Source organism: Cyrtonyx montezumae, unplaced genomic scaffold (assembly GCF_038088225.1).
Source record: "Cyrtonyx montezumae isolate F1298 unplaced genomic scaffold, pur_monq_1.0 scaffold_4, whole genome shotgun sequence".
Classification (NCBI taxonomy): domain Eukaryota; kingdom Metazoa; phylum Chordata; class Aves; order Galliformes; family Odontophoridae; genus Cyrtonyx; species Cyrtonyx montezumae.
The window spans coordinates 12,544,832-12,551,492 of record NW_027072045.1 but is presented as its reverse complement, the minus strand read 5'-3'; the positions used below and the strand labels follow the sequence as shown (position 1 = coordinate 12,551,492).

General features: G+C 46.7%; 1 protein-coding gene across 1 annotated transcript in view; it reads left to right on the top strand.

Moving 5' to 3' along the window:
• Nucleotides 1-6,088: 6,088 nt before the first annotated feature.
• Nucleotides 6,089-6,661, top strand: part of COL13A1 (collagen type XIII alpha 1 chain) — a 47,048-nt gene continuing 46,475 nt past the window's right edge. Inside the window, exon 1 of the mRNA XM_065746284.1 lies at nt 6,089-6,109. The gene's annotated coding sequence lies outside the window, so the exon portion shown is untranslated. The remainder of the gene's footprint in view (nt 6,110-6,661) is intronic.

The following is a 6,661-nucleotide window of genomic DNA, read 5'->3' as shown; positions in this document are numbered from 1 at the left end:
AGGATGATCCGAGGAAGCAGTGGCAACATCTTTATGTCTTTTCCCTACTCTCCTTACGTTGTGTATGCCATGGAGTAGAAGGAAATTCCCCATATGTGGGGAATATTCCTCATATGTTTGGAGCAGGCTGGAAGACGCCCACATTGTAGGCTGACTGCAAGAAGCCAGGGGAACAAAAATTCAGCATCAGCGTTTGAGAGTGTTTTAAGAATGGCCACTTTTCCAGATGTTGGGAAATGCCCTTAAATGGATGGAATAGTTTCAATGATCCTATCAGTCTGGAGAGCACTGCTGGGAGATATCTCTGCCATCAGCAGAAAGGTCTCACACCATGCTGACCCACTCTAATGCTGTCCAGCTTTTAAGATGCAACATACTGGGACATGGGACTTTCCAGATCAGGCTAAATGTGACCCACTTACAAAACTAAGCATCCCTTATTCTGGGCCTGAAGATACTGCACTTTGGAGGCTGGATTTTTACCTCTTTGTGTGGCTGAGGAATAAAGGAGTCATCATGGTTTTGTTTTAGATAGTCACTGAATGGGCCACAAGGAAGGACAAGTGAGTGGAGGGCTCTGTGGCACAGCCATGCCTCCTCTGTATGAGCAATACATACAGCAGACCACATCTGCTCTTTTATCTTCTCAGCCTACAGGAAAGGCAGAGCTTCTGTAAGGAGAGTTTCTATCTGCCTGAAAAACAGCACGGTAGAGAAGAGATGGTGCGGATGGTGCTAATTTCCAGAGGCCATATGTTTGGAGGGACCCCAGGTACCCCCACAAGAACTCCTTGTTTTCCTAATGTTCCTTCTCAGAGGTGCTTTGAAGGTCTCCTCTTTGCAGGAAACTGGCTGCTTCCTCCCACTCATCCACTCCCAACACGTTTGCTTCATGCCCATCCTTCTGTCCCCTGCTGCTTGATGAGCACTGCAGCTGGATAAACAGCCATCGCTCACAGCCCTCCTTGTTGCACTCTGTTGGTTGTGGTGCAGCCTTTGCACCAGGAGTGCTCTGGCCTTGGTGAGGTGGGCTTCAAAATAGAGTGACTCTGTGGTGACTGCTGCACTTCACCTTGCTTTTTCTAAGGACCTGTGCAGCCTGGTCACCTGTTAGAAGCAGCACAAGCAGCCTGTGGAGCTCTGCTTCCAAAGGTAGAGGGAGCAGAGGCATGAGGGCCTCCTTCCACTGTGCTTGCTTTTTTCTCTCATGTGCATTAGCCTACACATTATAGTAAAGACTGAGCTGCTTTGGAAGCTCTGCTCAACCTTCTCAAATCCACTTTGCTGAAGCATCATTTCAGTTCTTACGATCCCTGGTGCTCTGTGGCAGCTCACCCAGCAGTGCCTCTTCCCTCCTCTCTGTGCTCAGAACATCTTTCCTTCTCCTTCCCTACCCCGTGCAAGATGATGTTGCCTTTAGGAGTGACTGCAGGGCTTTGCTTTCTCTTGGATCACACAGCTGATCCTGGCAGCCCAATCCCTGGATGGTCTGTATGACCAACTTACTGCAGCCAAAGCCCCATCCCTGCAGCTCACAGATGCATGTTTACACAAGACTGCACAGCCCCTCTTTGTGTAACCATTAATTTTATAGAGGGCATATAACAAAGATGGGCCTCCAGCCTTTGATCTGCGTGGGGTGCCCGGAGCTGCCGTCACTGCTGATTTACTCTGCTCCATGGACACAGCTTCTGGACTCAAGCTCATGTTTTCTTTCAGCAGTACTGCAGTACTGTTGTTGGCTGTGCTGCTGTCTGGCTACGTTTGACATGGAAGGGTAGGGATAGCTCAGAGTTTGTTTGCCGTTAACGTTAGCTAAGCAGTTTGGTTTCATGCAACCCACGGGTGCCCCAAAGCCTTGCAGACGGGTAGGCGGATTATTAAGGGTCTGTACTGTTGCTAATGGAAATAAGGTCCGTGTATTGGCAGGCTGTAAGCAATGACCTTGTGGCAGGGTGCTCGCTCCAAAACAAAAAATCTCCGAAAGAGTCCTCTCACAGAACCTCATCGTCATGCAAGCCAAACTCAAAAGAAGTTTTTTTTTTCCCTTCCAGTCTGACAGAAATTGGGATTCCTGGATCTGTGTCTGACCTTACCCTCCAAAATGACCTCTGATCAGAAACTCTTTTGTTGTTCAGATATGATGCATGGAGTAAGACAGTGCCTAGCACCAATACTGGCAGTGGGCAATTGCTGATCAACCAAGTCTGGTGCACACTGAGCTCCCATCATAAATTTGGGTGGAGTTGCTCTCATTTTGGGTCGTTGAGCCTTCTGGCTTGGCCTTAGCTCTGTTATCACCATCCAGGTGCTTCACTGTTGCATTTATTGTAACAGGTTACCCTTTTTTTAACCAACCTAGATGAAAGCTAAAAACATCCTTTGACAATGCAGTGTTAGGTCACTGAAGCTAGATAGCTGAGTTGTTTGCTAGCATTAAACGAGACTTTTCCAACACAGCAAATCTTTGCTCATCTAAGCCTCCTGTACTTGATGGACATTCATCCAGGGGCATTTTTAGGATGACAACGTATTCTGCAGGTGTTCACCATGACATCCATGCCCTGTGCAAAGTAGGGGTTGCTGCCTGTTATCTGTCAGCTTGCCTGCTATACTGCTTAGTTTTACTTCTTGGCACTTGGTGTGCAGACAAAAAAAAAAAAAAAAGAGGAAAACGGGAAGAAGAGTGTCTAGAAAGCATGGAAAATGTAGAAACCCCTGACAGTTGTATTGTGTGTCTTACTTCTCCCACGGAGAGGAAACCACAAAGTAGTCAGTCCAGGGGTTTCTTTCTGCACACGGTATCTGTCAGGGTTTTGAGGGAATTTCTGGGCACTGAAGAAGGAAGTGTGCTGTTTAAGCCCTGATCTATACAGAGGTTCCATACAAGGGAGGCTGCTGCAAGGCTTTGCAAGCTCGAATGAACCTGCAGGTTTTGAGGGGATGTCTTCCAGGAGGGCAGATTGTCTCCTATGGGACCAGAGGCAGAAAAGAAAATGAGCTTGTCCTGTGGAGAAAAGGCACCCGATGTGTTCAGTTGCTATAGTTTCCTCACCAACCTTTACGTGCCTTTGCAGGTTTGATGATGGCATCACAGGAACTCTCACCTTCCCAGGTTTAACTGTCTTGGCTCTGATGGGCAGGTGGGGTGCAAAAGGGAGTTCTGCATATAATGAGTCTCCCTGCTCAGCACTGTCACACTCAAGGAGGAGAAGCCTGTGCACCAAGGGACCAACAGCAAGCATAACAGCCTGATTTACAGCCTTCCCAACATGGGGTTTTCTGAGGCTGCCCTGCACTTGGGGTGACTGGCAAGCAATGCTGCTAATTGTGTGGATACCTTAATTAAAGACCAAGGAGGAGGTTGGAGGTGTGTGAGGAAATGGGAGCAACGTGAGGATTAGCCTAGTAAGGCAATAGCAATGTGTTTAATTAGCCATTCTCCTTAGGATTCACTGCATTAAAAATAATTCCTGTGTTGTTTTGTTTTCTTTTTTCTGTGTTTCAGGTCCACCTGTAAGTACTGAAGCACTACAGTTTGCAAGCTATTGACATGATTTGTGTGGTGTGAGCTGGCAAAGTCTCCATTCTGTGGTGTGTCCACCTTGGGATCCCACGAACAGCAAGTACTGCAGGCGCACAGGACCTGTGTTGGGATGTCACAACTTCTGAGGGCGAGACAAAGGGATTGCAGGGCTGGGCACAAAGCAAATGCGAGGGCTCAGAAATCCTTGTGTTAGCACTTGGCCCCACGTACCCCAGGGGGATTGGCTGCATGTGCTTCGCATGCATTGGATGCCACACGCTGATCGAGACATGTTTGTGAAAAACGGAAAGACAGATCACAAACACATGGTGTGAGCTGAGCTGTAGGGACTTGCTTGCTGCTACTCACCCAGGCTTGCTGAACTGTTGGGCCTTCAAGTGTGGCTGGGTAACTATCAATTTCAGAGAGAGAAGTGTGTTGACAGCTTCCTTTTCAAATGTTAGCTAATGCAAAACCTCAGCGCAGATGATTTAGGCTGCAGGAAAACAGCTAGGTTATTGCAGAAGTTTTCTTACAGCTATTAAGAGACCCACAGTGAATCAGGAGAAGAAATGCAAGGAATGAGGCCGTGCACTGACATCTCTCAGGATTATAAAGAAACGTTATATTGTCTCTAGCACGGTCCTTCCAGAGGAAATGGCTTGTATTCGTGTACAATAGAGTAACTATACTTGGTCTGTATGAAGGAACATGAGAAGTTAAACATACGGTAGTCATCTTTTGTCTGCTCTTGCAAAAATGTCTTAAACAGTTTGCAGATGACGTTCCGAGGAGAAATAGTTGCTGCACAACCTATTTTCCCCTTTCATTGAGTCAAAAATGTTGCAGACTGGACTCCCACAGATACATGAGCACAGTCCCTTTTAATGGCAGCAATCTTCCAAAAAGTTGTGCCTTCCAGGCCATAAGGACTGAAAGTATTTTGCAGCTGGAAACCCTGATCCACGCAAACCTTCAGCAGCCATTTATTCCAGGGGGCTTTCAGGACTGGCTGCTGAAGTGAATGTATTTCAGCATTAGCTTTGGGTCACGGAGTGGAGATCATGTCTCTGGAGGGGGCTGCCCCTGATGCTAAAGGGATGTGGCACAAAATTGGTAGCGATGTAGGCGTTTATATTATTGCAGCTAGAAACAGAAGAGAAAGCAATAGGTCAGTGCAGACATCTCCTGGAGAGCAGTCTGCGCTTTTGCAGGGTGAGGAAGACGCACACTCCAGGCTTTCTCTGCAGCAAAAAGGGCTAGAAATTTAATATCATAATGAAAGATTGAAGTCTGGCAGAAACGCGTGGGACCACCGGAGAAGTGCTGACAATATGTGCTACCGTATCCCGGCTTCCTGTGACCCCTGAACCTGTCTCCACATGCAGACTCCTAGGATGGGCCGTGAGGAGCGTGACAGCCAATGGAAATAACAAGAGGAAGTCAGGCAGACCGAGTGTCTTTAGCCAAAGTGGAATTTGTCCTGAGCTAACAGCACCCTCATCTCACTCAGGACCTCTGGGGTTCCAAGGGGCTGTCAAGCAAGACTGGTTCAACTGCTGTGAGCAGAAGCTCATCGCTGAAGAGCGAGCAGAGTCCTCTATGTTGCCATAGGAAATACTTGTTCTCTGCATATTTCTCATTATTAAAACCGGATGAAGACTCAAGCTTATGAACAACAGACAAGGGCTCCTGCCTGGCTGTCTGTCAGACATGTTGTTCTAGATAGCGACCCCAGAGTGCTGATGACCTCACACCTCTCTCTCTTGGGTTTCTTTCCCAGATTGCAAAAGACAATGTGCCAGGTGGTAGGGTTGAGCCCCTTTGTGCTGATGTTGGCTGAACATGGGAATGGACAGAAATCCACATTAGAAGAACACTGAGCCCGGCTTGTAATCTTGGCCAATTGGTGGAAAAGCCAAGGAAAGGATGAACAACACCCCCAGAAGCAAAAGGAGCCTTTATGCTCTCCTCTTGCCCAACAGATGCTCCCACTGTTGTCCTTGAAGTCAATCAAGGCTTTGGTGAAGGCATGGGCAACCCGCAGTCATGCAAGAAATTTGGTGAGATTGGGACTGAAAGGGGCAAAGGAAGGAAGGAAATGATGAAATCATGCAATAGTACTGAGGTTCCCGGACTCTTTTGCTGTCTGGACCACATCCGAAGGAAAAGATCTTCCCGTGGATGTTTTCCCTCCCATTTCTGAACATGCAACATTTCTGTGGCAACTGCAGCAATTCCATACATGAAAAATTAATATTTAGCAGATGGAAACCGAGGAGGAAACTCAGAGCCCTGTAATTAGCTTGTTCTCCACGGGCTTGCAGATACCTTCAGAGCCCGTGCAGGCAAAGCCATACCGAAAGGAGAGAACATTTTACAGCCAGGTGATTAGGAAAGCAAAGCAATCAGAGCTCATAGCCAACAAGCTGAGGAGATATTTTTAACAGTTCTCTTTCCTAAATCCTTACACATGATTTCTTTTTATCAAGCGTTTCCTTTGGATTTTCAAGCTAACTTTAATTTTTGTGTGTGTGTGTGTGTATTCTGTTTCAGGGTGCTACAGGAAGACCAGGGCTTCCGGTAAGTACTTAATTCTTTCTTTTTTTTGCTCTCTCTTTCTGTCTGGTAGTGCATTCATCAGTAGGCCTCCAAGGTTTGTGAAGTGTGAGAAGGTAGCAATTTTGCATAGTAATCTTAATGTGGAAAAATAGCATGATGCCAACAGGTCATGGCTCGCAACAAGATGGGAACCACGGAAACTTTGTAGTACCAAACTGAAGGGCAGTGTGGTCCTGATGAACCCTCATGCTTTTGGGATGCACTGCTTCTGAAGAAGCCTTTTTTAGCCGGTGATCTGGTTGAGGTGATGCAGTACGCTCTATTCTCACCAATGGGGCTTTAGTAATAGTAGCAGGATTTACAAGCCCTAAGTGAAATTCCACAACTGCCAAAGTCTGTAGTAACCACATCTGCACTTGAGATCATCGTGAGATCTCAGAAACCAAAAAACTAAGTGTATGTCTAGAGATGAAGCTGGGGAAAGAGAACATGAGGAAATCAAAGGCACTACTGGTAAAGGAGGTCATTACTGAGTCATTTTAATACAATTTTTTACATTTTTTTTTCTTGCTT